Source organism: Taeniopygia guttata, chromosome 9 (assembly GCF_048771995.1).
Source record: "Taeniopygia guttata chromosome 9, bTaeGut7.mat, whole genome shotgun sequence".
NCBI classification, from domain to species: Eukaryota; Metazoa; Chordata; class Aves; order Passeriformes; family Estrildidae; genus Taeniopygia; species Taeniopygia guttata.
Window position 1 is genome coordinate 6,136,575 of NC_133034.1, and position 26,259 is coordinate 6,162,833.

General features: G+C 49.4%; 1 long non-coding RNA gene across 1 annotated transcript in view; it reads right to left on the bottom strand.

Annotated features, from left to right (window-relative positions):
* Nucleotides 1-26,259, bottom strand: part of LOC121470455 (uncharacterized) — a 58,308-nt gene that overhangs the window by 23,858 nt on the left and 8,191 nt on the right. The gene's annotated exons all lie outside the window — the stretch shown is intronic.

Consider the following 26,259-nt stretch of genomic DNA (forward strand, 5'->3'; position numbering starts at 1 on the left):
ATAATCAAATTTTTGTCACACACCCACCCATGCACACTTTTCAAGCATTTTCCCAATTCCTGGAGGCTTTCACTTTACTACCCCAGCAGAAGGGGACACTTCCACCTGACACAAGCCAAGCACAGCAACCCTTTGTACAGGATTTTGCAGAAAGCAAGCAGGGAGGGGCAGGATCGCCCGCTCTGATGCCCATTTATAACTTTCTAAAACATCTCTTCAAGCCCTGCTTGTATCAACCCAACTGTGGCAAAGTACACAAGGCACCAGGCAAAATCAAGGGGAAATACTTGTAAAGGAAGCCAATGAGTGCACACAGCAAAGTTTGTGTGGGGAATCTCAGAGTCCACAGAGATCAGATACCCAAAACATGAATTTCAGAAACAGCTTTCTCCCACCTATAATGAGGAAACAGGATCCACCCTGTGCTCAAACTCTGCTCCTTGCACTACCACCAGCAGACTTATCCTCCAGCAAAACCCCAGCCTTACCACACTCCTCTTTCTGCAACCACTGAGGTGGAACTAAGAACAGCTCAGCTGGAAGGAACCATCATCTTGTCCAAGAGCCACTTCAGGGCTGGCCAAAACTTAAAATGTGTTATTAAGGCCATTGCCCAAATGTCCCTAAACCACTGACAGGCTTGGAGCGGTAGGCACCTCTCCAGAAAGGTTCTTCCAAACACAGAGAGGTTGTTCCAGTGCTTGACCACCCATATTCATGTCCCTGAGCATCCTTTTCTGATTGTGGAGTCCAGAAGCAGACACAGCACTCAAGCACCACCTCTGTACACCAAGGGATACCCATTTTTTGACCATCTGTGTTTTCCCTGCCCAGGGGTTTGCCCTCATGGCTCTGCTGGCTCCTGTGAAGCTGCTGCCATAGGGCACCCCCAAACCTTTCTTGCAGGGCTGCTCTCCAGCCATTCCCCTCCCAGTTTCTTATTAGAACTGCCACTTCTCTTGTCCCTCATAACAGTCAACAGCACCTACAGTTTATTATCATCAGCAAACTCACTCGTAGTGCATTCAGCTCCTGTATCCAGATCACTGATAAAAATATTGAACAGAACTGGGCAGGAATGTGAATCCATGCTGTGTGCACCTAATGATTTCATTGCACTTTAAATGCCTTTAATAGTGCCCAGTGTGATCCTCTCCATCTTTATTTTCCCAGACACTGAGCTTAGACTATCAGGGCTGTAGGCTCCTGGACTTTCCCTCATGCCTTCTGTGTAAACTGGAATAATTCTGACTGGCTTCCACTCAGCTGGGACCTCCCCAGCCTCCCAAGGCCTTTGTAGAGGACATGCTCCAGCTCCTTCAGTACTCAGGGATGAATCCCACCCAGCCAGGTCAATTTATGGAAGTACAACTGGTGATAAGTTGCTGCTGATTCTCATTAATCTTCATGCAGCTCTTGGTGGGAGGGGTTGGTTGATCTGACCTTGCTGAGGGTACTTGCACAGATTCCCCCTCTTTTACCACATCAGGCCCCTGCCCACCTGCTCCAGGAAGAGCAGCTCCTCTCCCTGGTGGGCTCCCAGCACGTGGAATCCCTGTGGTTTTTGTGCTCACAGCTCAGCAGGACACACCTCCCCATCCCACCCCACCACGAGAGGCACAAACACGGATCCACGCCACACGTTTTCCTTCCAGTAAAATCTGGAAGCTTTCCTAACCTGACATCAAACAGGCAGCAGAGCAGTGTCCCTAAAAAGGTGGTTTAGAACACTATTGGCAGAGCTGTTCTAAAATAAAACCATGAAATATAGTATGGAACCTGTCCCTGAGGAGTCTCCATGAACTACAGCAGTCCCAGCAGGACACAGCCAGAATCTGTGGACACTGAGAGCTGTGAAGAGCAATGCCCTGATTCTGCAAGGTGTCCTTGGAGCCCCATTATTTGTGATTAATAAGGCATGATGCAAACACTTAGTTAAATCAGATTAGATCAATAGTGCACCATGAATCACTTCTATAGGTTTCCTATAATATTTATATAGACTGCAGTTATCAGCAAGAATCTCCTGTAAAATTGTCTGTGCTGAAATTTATTTGAAAAAGTACCTTTTATACTCTATTAAAAAAAGCAAACTGACTTTTTTATTCTCTCGTAGAGCTGAACATCCCAGGCAAAAGCTTGGAGAACAGCATGTGGCTTTGCAAAACAAACATTTTGAGACTGCTGCCTGTTTTATCACCTCCTGGAATGGGAATTCCACCTCCATCCCTGTTCATCCTCAGCCTCTTACACATATACAGTGAAAAAGAAATGTTTTAGCTATCTCTGCTCAATGTTGGGAGGGCACAAGCAGGAGTGTGACAGAGCCAGCAAGGGGTGGGAAAGCCAGCACACTTCCACACTGATCCAGTGGTGACAAAAAAACACCATGGCAAAGATTTTCATGGGGTTTCAGAAACTCCTTGTGCACTAAATCAAGGCAGCGAATTTACAGCAAATTAATGAAACTAATTTTCTGACTGGAATCATCATCTGTGAATTATTGTGTCTTTACTCATTAAATAAATTATCTGTGTCTTCCAAGACATTAAGAATGCATCATAAATTACAGCCCTTCATAAATAATTTGCTTTTTGCCTGGGTTTAAATATAGAAGGAGAATAAAGCAAGAGGAAGACAAGAATACAAGAGATGAGAGAAGCAAAGAGGCAAAAAAAGAAAGCACATAGAGAAGGGAAGAGAATGAAACGGAGAACAAAATGAGAGAAGAGAGTTAAAAAACAGGTGAAAATAGAGACACATGTCCAGTGTCAGAAGGGAAGGAAATGAGGAAGGAAAAAAGGAAGCAAGGGATGAAAGAGGACAGGCAGGACAAATAGCCCTGTGCAATATTTCAGGTCGGTGTTAATTGCCACTCAGTGAATGTGGCAGGAAACGAAGCGTCAATATCCAAAGGCTCTCGTGACTTTTATAAATGATTTCATTCCCATTGAGCTTGTTCCATGTCAATGAGTACAAACATTCTGTCTGAGAGATCTCTGCGAAGGGACGCCAGCAAGGGAAACACACTTTGTCATGGAGCAGTGACAGCAGTTACTGAGAGGGCCCCAGATCTGTAAATGACAACAGAAGCCACGGCTGACTTGTCAAAGAGGGGCAAAGCGACGCCCCTGGATTTGTGCTGTGGGATCCTGCTCCAGAGCCAGACCCCATCCCTGCCCTGCCTCCAGCCTGGCTCAGCTCAGGAGATGGTGCTGACAAACCTGTCACCTGTTTGCACACAGGGTGAAACCTCCTTGGGACACCAAGGTGATTCAGGTGCAGGCCTGTGCCATGATCCAGCAGGATTTCTGTCCAGATATCATGCAGGAGACCAATACCCATCCTTTCATGCTAAAGCCTTGCCAAGGATCACAGAAGAACCTGAGCTGGAAGGGACCCACAAGGAGCAGAGTCCAACTCCTGGCCCTGCCCAGGACACTCCAAGAGCAATTACAGCTTTTAAGACTCAGCAGAGGCTGCCAAAGTACCAACCAAACCACTGTCACACAGTGGCCAGGACAGCTTCTTTCTCAGCCAGGTCCTTGGCTGCTTCCAGGTTCCCCTTCAGTTTGAGGGTCACCAGGACAGAGTTGGGCAGCAGCAGTGGCATTCCCTTCCTGCCACGTTGCAAGAAATGAACCCAGGCCAGTGAGGAGCAGGTTTGGTGCCTTTTTGCCTGCATTTTGTGAGAGCCTCTCTGCCTGGAGAGCATTCCCACTAAGACCCTTGTCCTAAAAAAATCAAGAGCTGCAGTTTAGGGAGATTGCTGATGAGGAGTGGAATGAAGTTAATACTCACAATGCTGGTGAAGAGGCCCATGGGACACAGCCCAGCCATATGACTTCTCACCAGCAGATCTGAGCTCATCTGAGATGACCAGAAGTCATGCAGGAAAGCTAGAGGAGCTCCAAGCCAAGCATTTTGCTCCTCAGTGGAATTCCTTAGCTCAGCACCAGAGAAGCGCAGCCACAATGACCTTTCTGTGGCCAGCTTGGAGCACAGGCAAACATCTGCCTTCAAAACCTGACGTGGCCACTGCCTTGCCGAGCTGCCCAAGCCAGCTGTGGTTTGCACCCTGGCCTGGTGACACTGAGTCTCCTGTCCTGCATCCTGGGGTTTGGCTGTGTCAGCGCCGCAGCCGGGCTGGGGCCAGGGCAGGGTCACAGCAGCTGGCTCACCTCTGGCTCCCCACAAGCAGAAGGGTGTTTCTGCAGGAAGCTGGAGGGTGGCCAGTCCTGGGAGCTCTTGGAGAGTGAGCACAATGACAGCTGTTTCCTATTTGGAAGTGGAAGAGCTCTGATCTCATGATGTCATGTCACCAGTCAGGACAAAAGGAATGTTTTCCTTCTTCTTCCAAGTCCAAACCCAACCCAGGGTACGTGGAGCCTCAGAAAGTCTGCCCTGCAACCATCAGATCTGCTGGTTAACAGGTAACAGCAGCACCAAGGCAACAGTGAAAGTGAAGTTTCATCAGGGTTAAGTCCCAGAAGACAGCAATGATCCAAGAAAACATCTCTGGGGATCTCCTGGCCAGGTGACAACACACATGGCCTTACCACAGAGTCACACAGTGGGTTAGAAGGGACCTTAAAAATCATCTCATTCCAACCCCTGCCCTGGGCAGGGACACCTCTCACTTGAGCAGGTTGCTCAGAGCCCCATCCAAGTCACAGGGCTTGAGTTCAAAGAGTGTATCTGAAGGATTTGGGTTTGAGAGTTCACCAGGTGTATTTGAAGCAGCTCCATAAAGATGAAGGGATGTGGCTTTTGGTACAAAAGGACCTCCTTGCTGCAAATATCAGAGCCAAACACAGTATTTCTGTACAACTTTCACAGCACTAGAAACCTGCCTGCTGACCCAGGTATCTTCTGCCCGAAACTCCAGCTGCTGAACTCCCTGTGCCATGCACAGAACATCCCTAGGCTTGAACCACTTCAGCACAACCCTTCCCACTGTTTAGATTTACCCAGTTTGAGGCTGGGAGTGGTTTCCCCAGCTCCTTTGAGCACAGCAGCCAGTCACCACCTCGAGTCACCACCTGGGGATCCTGGATGCCAAATCAAACCTTTTGGGTGCTCAAGAGATCCTGGGCAATCCATCCAGGAGGCAGGAGAAAAGGGGAAGAAGAGGAACATAAACATCTCACAGGAAAAGGAAATAATTCAGCTTCATCTCTTTTTTGGGGAAATTTAGCTGGGTAAGTGACCTCCACATGCTTTCCCCAGCTCCCCACCATGCCTGCTCACAAGGCTGAGCAGAGGGGTGGGCACAGAGTGACGCTCACCTGGAGCACCCATCTCTTCCCTGGCCTCCAGCCAGCCTCTCCCAGCAGCACCATATAGGCTTTTCTTGGAATAAAATGCTTTCCTTTCTCTGCCCACAGCATCCAAAGGGTCACATCACACAGGCTTTTCACACCTCTTAAACTGCACAATTCCCTCCCGCTTCCGACTTGGCTGCTTCTCAAAGAAATGACCCCAAATCCAGTGCAAGCTGCAATATAACCTGAGCCTGCCCTTTCCATTCTTTCCATCCCTGATGTCAGCAGAACACCTCCATTCCAGCTGCTCTTCCCACACAAGTCCAGCTCAAACTCCAACATCCTCCTTCCTCGTGCTGCTCTGATGTTCCTGCAGTCAGCCAGCCCTCAAGGGAGGTAACATTTCACCAACTCCAATAACTCAGGATGGAGATCAGCTGGTAATGGAAAAGCCTTTCCCAGAACAATCTCCAGCTGATTTTGGAAAGGGTCAGAGCAGCTAGCCTAGATCCCACCACCTCCATGCAGTCAGCATCATCCCTGGAAACATTTACCTCCCTTCTCCTTGGGTAAAGCCTCTGTTCTGCTCTCTGTACCCAAGGGCTCCGCAGAGGATTTTTTCTATTGCCAGCTCAGACTGTTTTAAAACCCCATTCAAAAAAGGGGATTTTCCATCAGTTCCTGAAGCAACAAGTGAGTCCAGCCAAGTGTGAAGCAGGTCACCCTCCTCCTTCGCAGCTTTTCACACCACGAGTTTCGTGTCAGGACCGTGACAAGGGCTGGCCTTGGGGACGTGGAGGAGGTGGCTGCCTCAGCCTCTGTGTGCCAGCAGCTCCTTCCCTCGCTGCCGAGCCAGCACACATCTGCCCCACAGCAGGAGCACCGTTCCTCCCTCCCAAACCAGCAGAATGGAGAGCCAGAGATTTATGCACTCCGCGATTTTTATGTGCTCCCAAGAAGGGCTGCGGAGGGAAAACTCCACCACTCACAAAAGCCTCCATCTGTGAGTTTATTTATCCGTGCTGGGAAGGCTGTTTATTCTGTTTCAGGGTGGAAACTACACTGGGATTGCAGCTTAATTGTACTGTTTGTTGAATTAATTGCTCTGTTTGATCGGCCTTTCTCCCGTCATGCTTGGGAATGGAATGGCTTTGCTGCAATGTGGGAATGGAGAGGCTTGGAGCTGTTTCTCCTGGCAGCCAGCACACAGAGAGGAAGAGGGGCTGTTTTGGGGTACCTGATACAGATCTTGCTGCAGAGAGTGTCCAGGGAGGTCAAGCATGCTGGGAACAGAGTATGGGCCAAAGGCAGAGAAGCATGTGGATCTATAGGATGCTTGGTCAGCCTTTGGCTTCTTTTTCCAGCTGATCCCTGCCCAGCCAAGCACCCAGGATCCGTGTGCCCCAGGAGGGAGCTGCTGTCCAGGCTGGCCCTTCCGTGACTGGCAGCCTCTGACCACCTCTCCTGCAATGAGAGTGAACATTGTGAATTTTCCAGGTCACCTGATGAATCATGGGATGCAGATCAAACCTCAGCATTCTTTTCATATTGGAACATTTCTTCCCTCACTTTCATTCACAGTTTTTTTTTTTTTTCTTTTGGTTTTGCCAGCAAACATCCACCTCAAGTAAAATCCAGATTGTTTCACATTTCTTTTTCCCACTTTCATAATCACAGCCCTCAACTTTTTAGGTTTTGTTCCTGCCTCTCCCACTTCCCACACACACTTCCTTCTGGCCACTGGCCTTTGGCTGAAGCACAATGACCAGTGGCATTTCCCACACACATTTTTTCAGTTCCTCTCTCTCCCCAAAGTGAAACAGCATCAGGATTCAATGGGGATGTCATTCCTCTTCTGCCAGCACGGATGGGACATCTCTCCCTGTGCCACACCTGCCTGGGGAGTCTTCCCAACACAAAAACCAGTCACTAAAGGGAATCAACCCCATGGCCACCCTCCCACCATGTTGGCAACATCCCAACACGGACAGCAGACTGATTTCTCCCGCTAATTAGACACCAAGCAGAGTTCAGGGAGTATCTCAAGCCAGGAGGACACAATCCCCGGAAGACCAGCCCTCCCCACCTAATCCTGCCCCTTCCACTGGAACTGCAGGCTCTGGGAATCTGCCTTCCATGACAGAGAGTGAGCTGCTGGAGACAGCAAGATGTTTCAATCAGCAGATCTCTGGTGTCTGAGGCAAACCCATTCCTTGCTGATAAGGAATGAATACTGTCTGTGTCTGTCCGGGTACGTGTTTCTCTCTCTCTCTATTTCTCTTTTCTCCTTCATAAAGCTGTCAGACCAAAAATAACATATTAGTGGAAGGAAGGAATGTCAGCTGTAATACAATAGCGTGGTTGGGAGGCTGGGGGATGTGCGTGCCTGGCTGCTGTGCCAGAGTCTCTCTGTACTGAGCTGTGGCTCAGGAGTGCCTTTCCCTCAGGAGTGCCTTTCCCTCCTCCTCACCTTGTTCTCCCACCAGACATGGAAAATGGGATGATAAATAGGAGGGAGTGCTTATTCAGCACCGTTCCACTGCCAAAAGTCACCTGTGCTTGACACTGCAGGAAGATCACACATCCCCAGGACAGAGACTGAGGAATATCAGCCCACTGATAACTCACCCCTGGAAGTGTTCAAGGACTGGTTGGATGGGGCCCTGAGCAACCTGCTCTAGTGAGTGGTGTCCCTGTCCATGGCAGGGGGTGGGACTGGATGATCCTTAAGCTCCATTCCAACCCAAACCACTCTGGAATTCTGTAAGCAAGGCAGGAATGGCCAGACCCCACCAGGCTCAGGCTGGGACACTGACATGGGGCGCAGCTTGAAAATCCTGTCCCCAGTGTTGACTGGAACAGGGTCTGGGACAAAACACATGGTAAGGGGCCCACTGCTGAGGTCACCTCTTGGTTTTAAGGCCTGATGCTTCTCTCTGTCCTATCCAACAAGCTCCTGGAAAAATGCCCTCCATGGAAAACCAGTGACATCTGAGGGACCACGTCTTGTACGTAGGTACCCAGCACCTCAGGAATGGTTTCCAGCCGGACAAAACTGATTGGATCTCCTGCTTATCTGTTCCAGCATCCAGAAACTTCTGCTGCAAAGAGGAAATACGTAAAGAAGGAAAAGCCTCCTGCCCCACACAGATCTCTTATCTGTGCTGTGAATGGGTGGGTCCCACACCTGACACCACCCGGCAGGGCAGCAGCCCTCAGGTGTCAGGCTGTTCTCTCACCTTCCACACTTCAGGAAGCAGCACTGCCTATTCCAGCACTCCCCACAGACCCACCCCAGGACACAGCACAATCACATTTCAGAGCGGCGCGGATTTTCCAGCCCCGAGCTCTGCCAGAGCAGTGCCATGAGCTGAGGGCAGCAGGAGTGCCAGGGCTGGGATCCAGCCCCGTGGCTGCTCCAGAGGCTCCCCCATGGCTGGTGCAGCCCCTCTGGCTGCCAGCCCGCTGCTGAGATGTTCCTGCTTCCCACTGATGTTCTCCCGTCCCTTCCCATTGCCTCCGCCCTGCCACCACAAACACAGGACCTGGGGAACTGACAGGCAGGAGCAGGCACATGGACATCTTGTCCAGTGTCCAATTTGGGGATGTGCCAGGCTGAAGGATAAGATTCCTACCGACAGCACATATGCAAATCAGGGCTCCTTCTGCAGTTTTTAATAGCCCAAAACTGATTCAACTCTTCAAACACAAAGACCAAAATCCTTTTCAAAATGTGTGTTACTGTTCCAAAAATTCTGGCTACTTTTGATATGCAAACACCAACCCAGCCTCCTTATAAAACTTGCCAAGTTCTTAATTTCACTTTCTTAATTCCATCCAGTAGCACTGAAAAGTTGCACAGAAAGATGTAAAGTGTTTCTTCTAGCAGCTCCTAATTAATTCAACGCCTGGTCCTTTCTGTGAGTTGTTTTCCAGCCCCCTCCTTTTCAACCTGGTCAGTTGTTGGAGGCATCTGAGGTATCTATGAAAACTAATGGGGCAGGAAAGTCACTCTGATGACTCCTCAATTAGCTGGACAAGGATGTGCAGCGTCACGGAAAAATGTTTCTTCTGCTAATGAGAACTAACGATCCCTTACCTGGGGGATTCTGTGCTCTGATCAAAGAAGCCCAATCAAAACCTCTGCAAATTTCTGATTAAACCAGACAAAAGAGGGGAGAGAGGCACCAAGTCAGATGCTGAATAGATAATAAAATTCACTTCCCTTTTTCCTTCCCAGAAAATGGTAAGTCTAATGGGCATGACTAAGCAGCTGTGAGGGAAGACGTGAACAAATTTGTAAAGCAAAGGGGAGTTTAAAGTTCATCTCATTTTCCCCTTCTGCAACATTGTCTGCAATCATATTATGATTTAAAGGCCACCTTTTCCCCAGTGGGAAGAGGGTGAGAAGGGTATGATTCAATTTTGCATGCCAAATGTGATGGGAGAAGGAGAAAGGCCAGGAGGCACAGGCAGAACAGCCACATCCCCTTGGCACTGTTAAATGTGTGTTGTTTTTTTTCCAGTTCCTCAAGGAACAGGGGGGAAATAGAATAATGGCACAGTGGCATTTTCTGTCTCGGTTTGCACATGGGAAAACTGCACCTTTCACTACTGGGAATGAAGCCAGAACAAATCCTGATTCAACCAACACCAATCTTGGGATACCCTGGTCCACCTTGAGAAACCCCTGGAAGCCAAGTGACAACCCTGCCCTTTTCCAGGAGCTGTCACTGCTCCCTGCTGCATTTCCAGCTCACCAGAAAATGCCCCTGCTGCTGTGGGCTTACACCTTTCTCACTTGCCAGCAGGATTAATCTCAGCTCCGTGTCACTGCATTCCAGGCTGGGCTGTTCTGGTTTGAGGGAATAGGAAAGGATTATCCCAGAGGCTGTAGAGGAAGGAAGCAAAGCAGCATGTACTCCTGGCCCCTAATTTCTTGGTAGGTAACATTTTTCTGCAGATTATGTCCAATTCCAAGGGCTTCACGTCAGTAAATGGCTATGGTGATATTGAACCACAAGAAGAGAGACATAAATGGAGGGAAGGAGGTTTTTGCAGGAAGGGAAAGTGCCATTGAAAGAGATTTAAGACAGAGGTGACCTTTCAAGAACAGAGCAGATCTAGATGCCAGGGGGTCTCCACAAATTCCTGCCAGGAGGGTGCAGCCAGGGTGGGGGTCAGGCTCTGCTCCCAGGGAACAGGGGCAGGACAAGGGGAAAGGGCCTCAAGTTGTGCCAGGGGAGGCTCAGGCTGGACATCAGGAGGAATTTCTCCATGGAAATGGTGGTCAAGCCTTGGAAGGGGCTGCTCAGGGAGGTTTGGAGTCCCCATCCCTGCTGGTGTCCAAGGAATGTCTGGAGGTGGCACTCAGTGCTTTAGGCTGGTGACAAGGTGGGGATCAAAGGTTGAACCCAATGATCCTGGAGGTCTTTTCCAACCTCAGTGATTCTGTGGTTCTGTCTGGACATCTGGACAGCCCCACTGCAAGTCCACAGGCAAGTCCCTTTGCTTGGCTCCAATTGTCCATGGTGGATTCACCTTATTAACACCACGACCATACAAAGGGATCCTCCTCCTGCCAAGCACAGTGCAGGGTGTGCAGGTGTGCAATGCTCAGAATTCCCAGTGCCCACCATCCTGAGGGGATTCCCCCTATGGAATGCTCTGAGAAGCCACCACTCCCCACCGAGAGGGCAACCCCAGCATGGGAAACAGCAGCTCACACTCCCTGTCTGCACACACCTGCATCCCCCAGCTCAATAAAACATCATAAAAGCAGAGAAGTTCCACGATAAGCACAAATAGATCAATAGCATTAGGGCAGCTCTTAATGGCTGCCTCAGGTTTTTCATGCGACGCCTCTGAAAATGTCCAGTAGTGAGTAATTAATGACCAAACCAAGTAATTGCTTTCTTGATTTTTCTCAAAACTAGAATTCACTGAAAGAACTTAGAGCTTTACTGGTGCTACACAGTAAATTAATTCAGTAAGTGCTGATATTACAAGTCTGGGCTGCCTGTTAAAAAAACACAGCCGTGCTGTAGAGTCTGGCTTTTCTGGCTGTCTGAGGTAACCCTTTACAGGCTGCTCCAGCTGCCTGCCAGAAAGCAGCTCAGCCCTTACTCTTCTGCACATCAACCTGCACAGATTTTGCTCCTGGGGGAGCAGCTTGTCTTAGAGGAGATGCCAGGACCTCACAAACAGGGATTAAGGCATATTCTCCCCTCACATTTTCCCAGTCACAATGTGGGGGTGGAATCAGGAGAATAAGGCTTCTCAGAAGGCAGATCAAAGCTGGAAGTGGGACCACAATGACTGCCAGACACCTTTGAACTGTTTTCATCATGTCCATCGAGCAGGATACCTGCCATGGGACTGGCAACTCCAGCTTAATCCAGGGACCTCTACCCCTTGAGGAGAGGTAAGAGAGAAACCAAAAGGGGTGACAAAATAGCAGCAGATGAGGAGCACAAAAGCAGCAGAGGGAAAAAGGCAGAGATCAGAGAGCCTGTCTGCCTCTACAGCACTCCTGGAGCAAGAGGATGGATGTGGCTCCAGTTTCTTGCCACATATTCTATTCCATATGCTCAGTTTCTGCTGAATGACATCTCTGAAAACAGCCTGAGGTGTCACCTCAAAGGTGATCTGTCACTTGTCAGCTGTGCCTGCTGATGCACTGCAGAAACCCAGGACACAGACTCCTGGCAGCCCTGGCACACCCTGCTCACAGCTGAAGGCAAACTGTGCAAGAGACTTCCAACACACCCATTTTTACTCCTTTATGGATTTACATGGCTTCAGCCACCACCTACCCCCACCCCACAGGAGGAACTGCATGTAGAGCTCTTCAGAGGCAGTGAACAGAGCCACAAACTCTGATCTGCCCTCACACTGCCTGCCTGGGATGCTCACACAGCCTTAGGCACCCAAGGAGGAAGAGGATGATGAGCAATTCAAGATACCCATCACCCCCATCACAGCCCAGAGAGAAACCCACATAAAAGTACAGGTCTTAAGAGGGGAGGAGAGATGCAAGTCCAAATCTTCCAGTACCTCTGGCCTGCCTCACCTGGGCCTGTCTTTCTCACCACAAGGCAGGAAAAGTTACCCCAACAACTCTAAATTTCCATCATCTGCAGCATGAGACACTAATAAAGTGAGTGTTGTGAATACATGTGTCTGTGTGCCAGCATGAGAGAGAGCACAAGACAATGAGCAAATTACTGAACTAATCCTTCCATCCCCACAGTAATGAATGATTTTTTTCCTTGCTCCCAGGAGCATGGTTGTAGCCTGGGAGCTTAGCATTCAATCTGACACGGACCTGCAGCACGCACTGCTAATCCCCCTAAGCACAGTGACAGCTCCCAACGCCCCCCTCAAGCAGAGGAAGCACCACGTTTCTTCCCCATCTTTCCATTACCATATTTTTAATTGGCTGTGAATATCCTTTTGCTTTTGTCAAAACAAGTTCTGCTAAACCACCGCTTCGGATATGAACGGGAGAGCCAGGAATCATGAGAGAGAAGCCAAGAAAATCCCTCAGTAAATGAAGATTTGTGTCGAGGGAGGCACAGCCAGAAGGAGCAGGATCAGCTCATCCCTGTCGGCATCACCGGCCGTACAAGCGGTCCTGGGATTGCAGGAGTCCACACAGAGGTTCAGAGATCTTCAGCTGAGTGAGACAGAGCTTGGAGTACAATGAGCCAATAGGCAGTGCTACAGAGAAATCAATTTTAAGAACATTCGAAGCAGAAGGCCCTGGAAGGGATATTCTGTCAGAGGGAACGTGGCGAGAGAAGAAGGAAGCAAAAGCAAAGAGCACACAAATCATGCTCATGCACACAGGTACCTGACATGAGTTAGAGGCTTCTCCCTTGTTTCCTCTCTTCACTTCTCAAAGGAAAATGAGGTCTTGACAAAAGCTAAACTTTATGAAAAATCTTCCAATTTTCTGTTTCTTGCTTTTGCTTTTAAAGGAAACTCTTTCCCTTCTGAAAAAAAGGGGGAAAGGCAACCTCTTTCTTCTAAAGAAAAACATTTTTCAGAAGGATGTCATGGAAAACAGCCCAAGCTGAAGCTGCTGGCTAGGTAGGGAGGCAGGTTTCTACCCAGCACTGTGTTCCCCATGTCCTGGATCTCCCAGGCTGACTGCCTAGCACGGCCAGCAGGAAGTGTGAATACAGCCCTGAGCAATCTCATCACATCCACCCTCACAGCCAAGCTCAGTAAGGGAAAAATCCACTCAGTCTTGCAGACAGGGAGGCTGGGACAGGGAGAGAAGTTGTTTAAATACTCTCTCACACAGCAAATCCCACTGCAGCCCATGACAAGTGGCATATGGGGACCTCTCCCATGCCTAAGCATCCCACTGAGCCCTTGCCCTTGGGATGGGGCAAGGAGGAGATGCAGTCAGGCTGAACAGGCTCATGGCACTTTGGAAAGAGCCAAGACAGGGAGGTCAGAGCTCCCTGTTCATCCCTGTTCCCTGTCCTGTGTTCATCCCAGGACAGACAGCTTTGGGTCATATTTTGGTTTGGTTTCCATCCTTACCCCACAAAAGGCGCAGTACAGTCCCCAGGGACATGGGGGAAGTGACAGCCCTGATTTGTTTCCTGCTCTGCAGGAGACTGTGGGGCAGCAGAGGCTCTTAGATCAGGTCCCAGCCACTGCTGAGAGTGGCAACTGCAGAAAAATCAACCCTGACTTTGTTTACACAGTGAAATGGGGAGAAAACACTTGTGGAAAAAACCTGACAGTACAAGGGGAAGGATTCAAGGCCAGGATGGGACTTTGAGCAACCTCATGTAATGAAAGTCGCCCCTACCCATCCCCATCCAACCCTATCCCTGCAGGAGAGTTGAAAGGAGATGCTCTTTAAGGTCCCTTTCCACCCCAGCTATCCTATGATTACCATCAAACACACATTTCCAGAAGATTCAGTGTGTCACTTGCAAGTCCAGGGAGGGTTGGCTTTCCTGTATTCAAGTGGCTCTTTTTTGTTCTTGACTTTTTTAGTACAAAATGAGTTCTAAATAAATCAGCAATGTGCAGTATGTGTATAGAGAGAGCAGCAGGGCCACTCCACAAATGGCTCTGTGTCCTCAGGGATGTGGGGAACCAGCTGCTTCACCAGCCTGCTCCTGCAAGGTAATTTCCCTGCCCTTTTATTCCAACAGGCAGCCCCCACGCTCATTTGTGGCTACTGGATCTGGCTGTACACACCAATCTGGGCTTGGAGAGCACTTGGTATCCCTGCCCTGGCAGCAGGCAGGAACCTGGGGCAGACCCCAGGATGTGACCCAGGCCAAGGGGAGTTCCCAGCTCCCAGTCCTTCCCAGAGCCCAGCAGCTGCTGTGCACCAGCACCCTCACAGCAGAGCTGTAAAACATGGAGATAATTCTCCTAATGTCCCAGCATTTACAGGCTGATTAGTGCTGCTTCTGAGAGAGCTGGGCCAGGGACTAAAGTGGTGCGAGACAGCTGGCCTGGGATTTCAGTGCAGGTGTCAAAGGAGATGCTGCCAGCACACAGACCAGGCTCCATCCTCCTCCCTCATCTCTTGGCTTCAACCCCAAGCCATCAGGAGACCCGAGGGGAATTTGCACACTGGGGATGTGAATTGTGCTCCTGCAGATCAGCTCCTGACCTCCTCCTGTGCTCAGCAGAACACTGCTAAGATTGTTTTGCACAAGAGCAAGTTAAACAGCCAAAAATTTGAGCAGGTCATATGAGGCCATGCAGGTGAGACCCTCTGTCACCCCTGTATGGGGAGAGTGGCCCTGCTACACGGGGGAAGTGACAGCTTAGGGTAAGTCACACCTTGGACGTGGCTGCCTGGGCACCAGGGGGGCTTTCCGAGCACCAGATCTGGGCCTCTGGGTGCAGAGTTAGACATGTTGAGGGTTTTCCTTTCAGATAAGCCTAGAGAGGGAGCAAAACACACAAGGCAAGGAGGAAAACCAAACCTTCTCAGAGACTGCTGCAGAGCACACCTCCACCAACAGTGACAGAGAGAAATTGAAGGTAGAAATGGAGAACAGAAATTGGATATGGAAAACTTGCCAGCACAAAGGATACTTGCCATCAGCTGACATGTCACCCAGACAAAGTTCCTAATCCAGGCTGCCAGCCCCAGAATGAAAACAGGTAAATCAGTATGTTACTGCGGAGGAAAAGGCCGGATCTGCCTTTTTCCAGAGTTGCCTGCAATAAGGACATGACTTCACAGCAGCTGCATTGCAAAGCGGACAGCGTTTGCCCTGCAGCACGAAACTCAATATCCCCTCATCGGAACTGCAGACTTATCTTTGGAGGGTCTCTCCATCCTGGGAACACGTGCAGCCGGGCTGGCAGCCATCCCACCCCACACCTGCCCAAACACACATCTGCTCTGCATCACTGCAGCACAGAGCCCCAACAGGTGGGCTTGGTTTGGATCCCAGCAATTGCCCAGGGAGGATTTCCCCCCTGGGAGTCCCTCCTGCCCCTATGGAAAGCCCAGGGGGTAAAGCTGGGGTGCTTGCACCTCTTGGGGTGCCCCTCATGGAATGACAATGGGAACTTGGGGAACAAGAAATCCATGCTTGAGGTTTCTGGTCAAATTTTTTTTAACCAAATCCAAGACTCAGCTTCTAATTCTGAGAGTTCAGTTCCTTGGAAATTTAATCCCTCCACTGAAGCTGAACACAGAGAGAAGGCAGCCAAGCCCACTAACCTGAATTTTCAGAGTGAGGGAAGTAAATTCTTCCTACTCTCCGAACAGAGCCAAATCCTGATCCCACAGAACTTCTGAGCACATCCCACCACTGACCTGTGTGCCCATCCCCACACAAAGCCATTCCCAACCCTCCCCACCACCACCCCAGTGCTCTGCCATGGCCAAGCTCAAGCAGCCAGGAGGCAGAGTCCTGCATTCAAGCACTTCCCACTCCAAGAGGATCCTTCTGTGAATCCCACTGCCAGCTGCTAAAGCAAACCAACTCCTAGCACAAACCCCCACCCAGGGACTTCCAAAAGTTGTGGTTTTCTGGAAATGCCAATGGCAGCTCCACGGTGGCACAGCCAGATTGCTCTGCCCCTCAGGAAGACAGGCAAGGGATAAAACTCGGGGGGTAAAACTAAATGCAGGCATCACCCACAAACAAAGCAATTACTCCCTCAGGCTTTTCTCTGGTATCCAGCAGAGGGGTGAGTGTGAATGGTTCAAAGCTGCACCAGGGAAGGTTTAAATTGGACATCAGGAAGCATTTTTTTACCAAAAATGTGTTCAAACCCTGGAACAGGGTAGTTAATCTCTCAATGTTTAAGAGACATTTGGCCAATACCCTCGACACAATCCCAGGAAGGTTTGGGTTGTAAGGGACCTTAAAAGTCATCTTGTTCCACTCCCTGCCATGAGAGGGACACTTTCCCCTAGACCAGGTTGTTCCAAGGGCTGCCCAGCCTGGCTGTAACTTTTGGTCAGGCCTGAAGTGGGCAGGAGGTTGGACAGGATGAACATCATAGGTCCCTTCCAACTGGAATATTCTATCCCTTGCAGCCACCACTGCTCCAGGGCAGAGAGAATTGCCAGGGATTTTAGCACACACCCAGAAGAGGAACAATGAGTGAGGTCAGCCAGGCACAGCCCAGGGCATTCCAGGTCAGGTTTAGTCTGAGGAAGTGTCCCAGGGGAGCCTGCAGATAGATGAGCTGGCCCTCAGCACCCCACATACACCGGGAGCTGGGAGCTTGGAATCACCTTGGGAAAGCTGCAACAAGTCTGAAAACCAAGATAAAAACGTGGCACACAGATCAAGAGCAGCACACAGGCCATGGAGAGAAACACCCAGGGCTGTGGTGTCCCATGGGAGTCCATCCCATGGTGTTCAGCACCCCCTAAGGTGAGCACACTCCAGTTCATCCAGTTAAATCCAGGTGAAAGCCAAATACCAAGAGACCCAATGAACAAAAACAGAGGGGAGACCTGCACTTTTTAACCCACTCTTAGCATTTTGGATTTTCTCCAGATATTTCTTTGCCAGGCTTATTTCCACTGTGAAAGTGTGAGATGGTTTAAATGCATTAATTTTTCCAGGCCTGGAAGACACTTGGTTGACAACCCCAGAGAAAAATTTTGTGTGCACAGGAAAAACAAAGAAAACCCACATTAGAGATACAGGTCTCAGAGAATAAAGATTACCCAGGCAGGCCTTGGCAGCTCAGTTGAGACCCCTCCAAAGGGAACAATTCTCTTTCCCTACCTACTGTGCTGCCTCCCCTGCAGCTGAGCTCCTTCCACTCTCGCTGCCATCACTTCTCCACCTTTCTCCAAGCCTAAAAAACAGCTTCATTTTTCTGCAGCTCAGAGATTTGGCTCCTGACCTTACATCTTGCATCTCCAAACTACAGTCACCTCCTGCCTTGATCTCAGCTTCCCAAGCCATTTGGGAACTAGTCTGGGCTCCAACAACAGCAGCTTCGCACCATTTGCTTTTCTGAATTTATCTTTGAGTTACTTCCCTGAATTTGCTCTCCTGGAAATCAAATTCCTTCTTCTTTTCCTTCTTCCTTCCCTCAACAACTACTCCAGAGTGCTGCAGGGACTGTGTCCACCCCCTGTGCTCTGCTCACATCCTCAAATCCCAGCAGTTAACCCTGAGGAGCCCCTTCCTGCTCTCTGAGCTCAGCATTCCTAGAGGCCAGGGCAGCTATAAAATTGATTTCTACAGTCCCTGCCTGCAAAATAAAGTGAGCCACATCTCCCCATCCTGCTTTAAGCACCTGGCCAAGGGTTTGCCATATATAACTGATGGAGATGGGCAGCACCTGCCCAGAACCCATTTCCCCCTCAGCCATAAATCACCACGGCTGGGAGGCCCTGGAGCAATTGCCTCCTCATTTCAAGTGCTGGGAGGGAGCCAGGAGATTGAGTTTGTACCAACTACTGGTGCCCCGTGTTTCCAGTCTGTGCTCACACCCCAGAAGTCCTGACCTGCCTTCCCAGCTGCTGTTTTGTGGCTGAGGATGGAACCAGCTGAAGGTTGATGATCACAGGGGCAGCTCCCACCCCCATATTGCAGCTGGATGAAACAAAACAAATCTCATGAGTGGCTGGTATGGGTGCAGGGAGAGAATTCACCACTCTGGGCACAGAGATGGGCTCTCCTCCTTCCCCAGAGTGCTGGATGCTAAATCTGCCCCTATCTGCCACGTCCATCATGAAGGCTCTGAGCCTCAGCAGCCAGAGATCTGTTTCCTATAAATTTTCTGCACAGTGCCTACAAACAGTTGTAGTCTCTCTAAAATAATGATTGGAGGGTGGATAGAGGAGAACAAACAGTTCAGCTGAACAGTTTATCTGATGAATTTAACCTCTTCTCCTGTTCCTACAATATCAGGTGGACAAATCCAATTTCCTCAAATGCATTTGTTGTTTGAGCTTATTTGACAAATACTTCCCCAAACAATTGCCTCTACATTCACTTAGCAAATATTTAAAATATGAACTGTGCTGTTTAGTGAATCCCCTGGCACTGCACTAGTCCCCAGTGGAGCAGAAAAGTTAGGTTTTCCCCCAATATTAGTTATTTCTGCATTTCAAATTAAATTTTTTGCCAGCTCTCATTCTGTTGCTGATAACACCAGATGATTTGGTGGTGCTTATTAGAAAAGGAGCTGGTCAGTTGTCTCCCAATGAAATTGAGTTTTCCTGGGAAGCAATAACCCATTGAAGCAGACACATTTCATCAGAAACACCCCACAATCAAATGACTTGCAGCAGCTGAGGAAAGGTTGCCTGGCAAATCCAGCTCTCAGAAATCCCTGTGGGTCGTTCTGCCAGGCTCCAGCCCTGCACTGGTGTCAGTCACCTGTCAGCTCCACATCTCCAGCTGAAAACTGGGAAATTGGGGCTTGGCTGACTTCTTGGAGCTGGGGGAGCTCTGTGACAAGCATGGCAATGTAAGGGATCCAGAGAAAAGCGTGTTCCAGGCGTTTTTTGCCCCAAATGGAGGCCAAGGGAGCTGGGCTTAGGGACACTTCACAGTCTAACTCCTACCTGGAGTTAGCAAGAAGCTGGAGCCTGGGGTTTTCCAGAAAGAGGGATGGAAACAACAGGCCCAAACTGAAAGAAGCAGATACAAGCACTGGGTATTACAGCAGATGGGCAAACGTGCTACAAGTTCCCCAGAGAGCCCGGGCAGTCTCCATCCTTGGAGGCTTTCAAACCCTGCTCTGATGCCCAAACAAACCCTGGTGCAAGATGCTGGACCAAAGATTTCCCGAGTCCCTTCCCACCCAAATCTGCAGTCTGTGATCCTGGGAGACCCTGTGCAAGTACAAATCAAGTTAATAGAAATGAAGGTTACACAGAGTTGGAGGGATGTAACATCATACCTTGGCTAAGATTTAGTTCCAAGATTGCCTGTTTATAGCAAGATTTGGGGGGAAATAATAATTACATCCAATTTTGGTCCAAACTGGACCAGAACCAACACCTGAAGAAATGCTGAGGAACAAACATCTGCATTTCAGCAAACTCAGCTACAAAGACTCATCATTTCAGACCTAGGGAAAATCAGTTTCCAGGTTTCATGATTACAAAGAATAACTCAAGAGCTTGAAGAGTTCAACCAGAACCAGAAGGCAAATAAAAAGAAATCACAATTCATTATTCATCAAAATCTTCACCAATCTGTTTTAAGACCATGTCAGGATATTTTAGCACTGCAGGTATCAAAAGTGCTAAAAAACCTGCAAATGTGACTTTGAAATTTGCTTTTTGTTTTGTTTTCTGCCAGCAAAAATCTCATTGCTTGAATGTTCTTGGAAAGTCACCAGGGAAAGGTTGGGAATATCGCCCAAGCAAATTCACTTAAGAATTCAAACAAACACATCAGGACACAATTTTGCTTTTGTCACCCAGCTCTGAGGGAAAGCTCTAAAAACCCAGTTAAGGAGAGGGCAGTAAAAGAACAAATGCTTCATTAAACCTGGTTTTGGGCAGAGGAACAACAGACAACCCATTACTGGAACAGCTTCTCCTGCTCTCCAGTCAACCAGGAGCCTTTGAACACGACATTGAATTGGACAGCAGCTCTTCATATCCCAATTATTTATTCTGCCACTCGGAGGGATGCAGCCAGGACAACCCATCCTTCTCATCTGTGTACCACTGTGGAAGAGAGAGGAATTTCATATTCTCATTCCACAAACTCCCACTCACTGCCAAGAGCAGCAAATGACACATGAGTACACCAGGCAGGCAGACAAAGAGAATCAAATAGGCTTTCAGAGACACCAGGAACTCCGTCCCTTACCACTGGGACACTTGGCACCCAGAAAAACCAAAAAAGGTGGTGCCTTTGGAAGGGCGTTTTTGGGGGTTGTGATGGTTTTTTTAACCTTCCTATCAGGCATGTCAGATGTTCACAGCACTGGGTAAGGGGAAGGATGAGATGATGCACTGGGGTTTTTGTTCAGAGCTCCATGGCCAGGGCTCGCTTTTGGATGCAAATCCATGTTCCTTCTTACCTTGAGGGGAGACAAAGCACCAGCAACCTTGCTGCAAGAACCACAGAGTTTCTCTAGGCTGGGCTGTCCAGAAGCTTTCCTATAGAAAGCTGGGTTGTCAGCTAGACATGGAACAGAACCATTCCTCCTGCAAGCACCCAGACCTTTGGCCGAGGGCTCCTCACCTCCTGGGAGATGTGAAAACGCCTCCCACCAGCCCATTTCTGGCCTCACAGAGCTACAATAATTGGGATCTACAGTCTGAAATGAGATTTTTCCAATTCTCCATCCCTGGGAAGTTAGTTTCCGTTAGGTGTCTTGCAGAAGTCATGCTTAGTTCAAAGGGGCTGCAATTGCTCCTGGATGTCCTCTAATCCCTGGCTCCATCTCTGCCTCAGCCTCTCCAGAACACTCCGTAATGGACTGGCTCACTCTGGCCACATCCTTTATATCTCTTTAGCTCCGTGAGCAGATGGAGTCGAGGGACAGCAGAATTTATGCTTCTTGCTCGAGTTGCAGCTTGGCTGGGTAGAAATAAAAAACATGAAAGGACAGGGAAATGGCATTGTGACAGCATTTACCTCCTGGGCTTTGGAGCCTCTGTCTTTACCTAGGTAGTGCTTGTATTGTCAGCATTAATCCTGTGCCTTCCCCCCCAGCTGAGGAGGAGAAGGCCCAAGGGATGGTTCTCCTCCCTGGCCCGTGAGATGGATGGAAGGGGTTTCCAGAAGCGTGGAATACTCTTCTGACAGAGCCTGTGCATCAGTGCTGGTTTATACCTGCAGATAATCCTGCCCAGACCATTTCCTTCAGGGCATGCAAAGGAAAACCAGGAAATGTTTCTGACCTCTGAGGGCTTCAAAGGGAGAGAAAAGGAGGCAGAGGTATGAAAGCAAGCAGGGAGATTGACAGGGGCTCGGGAAGGAGCAGCATAATAAGCCCCTAAACTCTTTACCTTTCTCCACGTTTCGTACAATCGAAGGAGAGAAACAAAACGAGGAGAGGAAAGGAATTATAATGAACGTGAAAGCTTCCAGATTAATTAATTACCCCTTTTAGTTTGTGAAAAGGGAGGCTCGAAATATCCACGTCTGCTCCTCTTGGAAGGCAACCCTGGCGCTTGCTCCGAACATCCCCCCAGCCCGCCTGTGCGCGGGGATAATTAATCCATTACGGGATGGATCCTGCCGTGCTGCCATAAAAAAGAGATCTATTTCTCCTCCGCTTTCCCCTCCTCCCCAAAGAGACATCTGAAACGGATCATGTAATAAATGTTTCTTGGATGGAAGGAGAGGTATTGTTCTCTTGCCGTGGAAACAATCCCAGCACTGGGGCCAGCCAGGAGGGAGCGGGGCTGGATACTTCATTTGGCAGCTCTTATGACATCCTGTATGGCAGGGCGGCCTCCGGGGGACACGTTTTGTGCTGTGCCCTCTGCAAACAGCGCTCAGGAGGGCAGGGTGAGCTGCTTCCGACCAAGGGGCACAAGCCCAGGCTGCTCACCAAGATCTGAGGGGGCTGGAGGTGGCTTCCCTCTGTGGAGACATCCAGGCACCGCCTGACAGGCAACGGGACACTCTGGAGACAGGGAGGTGGCCCAGAATCCATCACAACACACCTGAAAGAACACCTCTGACCACACCCTTCCAACCCTGCATCACAACACACCCAAAAAACACCTCTGACCACACCCTTCCAACCCTGCATCCATCCACTCCATCAGGCCCCACCGGAACACAGCCCAGGCTGGGAGCAGTTGCCTTGCACGGCTCCAGGCAGAGATCAGCCTTTCCACAGGCACCTCTCCTTCGGTTTGATGCTTCCCTTTTGCCCAAGGGACCTGGAAACAAGCTGCACTGGACTCACAGTGTCCAGCTTGAATAGAATAGACCCTCCTCCACCAAGTGTTTTTCATTCCTGGCCAGCCATGCTCGTTATCCAAGGTGAGATGTTTCACTCACCTTTGTCACCCCTCCTGCCCCACACTCAGAAGGGCAGGAGCTCTCCTTTGCTGCACACACAACACAAAGGCTGCTGCAGCAGGATATGGATTTCCCCACCCTCTCTAATTAACAAAACCCACATTCCATGCTCTTCATTCCCTTGGCTGGTGTTTGTGTGGACCAAAACCAGTGATTCCCTGAAGGGTTTCCCAAGGAGGATGAGGTGGGCTGCCCATTACCTGCCCAAGACCCTTTGCTCTGCAGAGGTTGGGTACCCTCAAAGCATGGAAATTGCATGAAATCAGAGCTCCCCAGCGCTGATCCCAGCACCCCATTTGCATCAGTTTATTAGAAACATTGCCTCTTGCTGCTGACATCCAAATATTCCTTGCATGGAGGAGCTGCTGACATTTATTCCTGAATTGCCACATGGCAGGAGCTTTGGCTAAGACTCCTGTTACAAGGGAAGAAAGAAGGGACCTTGTTACTTGGTGAGGATAAGTCTTCTGCAGCCTATCATTCTAGATTAGATTTGGGTTACTCCCTTTATTCATTTTCCTGGATGATTTTTGTAAGGCTCTTTCAAAGAAACACTCAAGATCAGTACAATGTTCTTGATTGCAACCAGAACTGGCTGGAAAATGCTGAACTAATTGAAAGAAATTTTCTTTTTCATTCCTTCCTCAAAACATTTCCAGGGTTTCTGGTCAGTACTTGGAACTGTGAAAAACCCCCCTGGGCTCCGCTGTACAACAGCAAAAGCTTTTTCCACTGCATCAGCAGCATTTCAAAATCCTGTGAGCTGATCTTAGGGCAGCAAAGTGAGTTCTCTGTCTATCAAAGACACAAGGATGTCATGACACCTGTGTGTTTTCATCAGAGCACTCCTCAAACAGACATCCAGGTCATGGAGAATAGTTTCTCCACCAGTTCTCCATCACCACATGCTCCGAGCATGCCCTGAAGTCTTCTAAGAGCAGTTGGCATCATTAATCCTCTGTTTCATGGGGAAACTGAGGCATGGGGTGGCAGCAGCTCCCACAGCATGGAATCATTGAATCATTCAGGTTGGAAAAGACAAGACCATCAAGTCCAACCTTTGACTGAATTCTTTGTCCACTAAGCCACATCACAAAGCGCCACATCTCATTTTTCAAATGCTTCCAGGAATGGTGGCTCCACCACCTCCCTGGGGACCTTGTTCCAGTGCCTGACTGCTCTTTTACTTAATATCCAGCCCAAATCCTTCTGGAGGCAGAGATCTGCCACCTCCTGAGCCCCTGTGGGGATCCCCATGTACCAAACCATGGCAGGGGGGTCCTACCACACACAAACCTCCACATCCCCCCCAAAGCCACAACAACACAAACCTGGTGAGACCATCTGTGCCTCCACCCCATGGCTTCCTGTTGGGGCTCTCATTGGCCCATTCCTCCTTCTCTGTGGCTCCCAGGAAGATGGCAAATTTCATCTCCAACAAGAAGCAAACCAAACAACCCCCACTCACAACACCCAGGCTCTGTGGCAGAGGGAAGAGGTTTCTGCATTGCTCATTTTCTGTCAAGTTAACAGCAGCTGAACAATCTCCTTTCTTCCCCTGGTGGTTCCCCCTCCCCTTCCTTTCTTTTTCCATTTCAACCACCTCAAGCAGAAGGGCCTCCGAGGCACTGGTGACTTCAAAGACACCGGGTCCAATGTGCAGCAAGTGATAAAAACCTACACAGCACGCACTGGGCAAATTAATGTCCCCTCCAGAGCCACCAGTCCCAGCAGCCCCATAATGAGATGCTGTACTGAAGGGGAGGGGGAGCTTGGTGCAGAAGGGGAGATGTATTTAATGTATGCAAATTGACTCACATGCAAATTGCCACTAAGTTAAAAATAACGCATTGCATGAGGAGTTAGTCTTTTAAAACATTTGTTTATTCATTAGGGTAATCTCTGTTATCAGTCACCTCTTTCCTTGCACATTAAGTGCTCAGTTTGAGGGAAGTTTCTGTATTACAAGTCTGGGGGACAGCTGTGACTTCCTGCTGATCTCAGCCACCACACAACTCCAATTTTCCTCCCCTTCCTTCTCTTCCCTTCTACCCATAGACTACAGGAGTTAAAATTGCATTTCCTCGGAGAGAAGACACTCAAAGTGATCAAATTCAAGGACAAAAGTTGACAGAGCCACCCAAAGCAGCTCTTGACAGCCTGAGCCTTCTCCAGGGTCAGACCAGGAGCCTCTGTCCCAGCTGGGCTCAGGGTGACCAAGCTGGATGGATGGGACAACATCAACCTTGCAGCTTCCCTTCCTTCTGCTGACCAGGGACAGGACACCAGGAAACAGCTGCAGCTGTGACAGGTGAGGGTTAGACTGGATATCAAGAAAATTTTCTTCCCCCCCAGAGGTTGTGGGGCACTGCCCAGGCTCCCCAGGGAATGGGCATGGCCCCAAGGCTGCCAGAGCTCCAGGAGTGCTTGGACAGTGCTCTCAGACCCAGGGTGGGGTTGTTGGGGTGTCCTGGGCAAAGCCAGGAGCTGGATTGATGATCCCTGTGGGTCCCTTCCTGCTCAGGACATTCTGTGACTCCATGAAATAAGAGTGTAAATGGGCTGAGCTCTGCAGGGCAGCTGATCCTCCCCACACAGCTAATTAATATTAGATCCTGCCAGTGATACTAAGCACTTGGACAGCTGCTGGCAGAGCATCCAACTGATCCTGGCTGATTGATCTCATGGCAAATCCACTGCTGATCCTACCTGGCATTACAGAGGGGCCCCAGGGTTTTGAACAGTGCACAGGGAGTGGGAAGGGGTGGTGGATGCTATTTCAAGGTGATGGGTGCAGTCCTACTGCCAGGGGGGTATTCAGAGACCGAGAGCACGTGGTTTGTCCAGAGTTTGATACCAAGCCTTTGCTGCAGGCTTAGGAAGGGTCTCAAGTGGGATCTACATGGAGAGCAGTTCTCCATCCAGCAGTGCTGGAGTGTGTTAACACTTTGCAGTCTTTAGACATCCAACACCCTGGGAGATGGCGGGGAGGGAGGGGTATCCTCTGGGCTGAAGCACAGAAGGAGCCCTGACATTCTGCTTTCACTGGGATAGAAATAATTTTTTCCTGGTAGTTAATACATTCCCCACTAATTGCAAAGATCTTGATGGTGCAGAAGAGGAGTGGCCCTAGACAGAAGCTCCAGCCATCCCAAGCAAGAGAACAATCCAGAAAATCTCTGCTTCAGTTGTACCAAATTGTCATGGCCAGAGCTGCTGCAGCTGGACCATCTCCAGGTCCCAGAGGAGCATGTTCTGCCATTCCTGTTTTGATAATTTCTTACTACTCAGCCCAAGATTGATGAAGTTGCAATGTTAGCACAACCCTCCAGCACCTGCCAATGATCAGGAAGTTTCTTACTTCATTAGTTAACTCTGCTCCTCTTGGGAACCTCATTCTTCTGTCCTGTGCTGATGTCAAGAGCTGTAAAAACAGAACTAAAGGGAGTCTGAGGACAGCAATAAGCATTATTCATTTTCCTTCAGCTGGAATTCTAAATCAACATACAAACAGA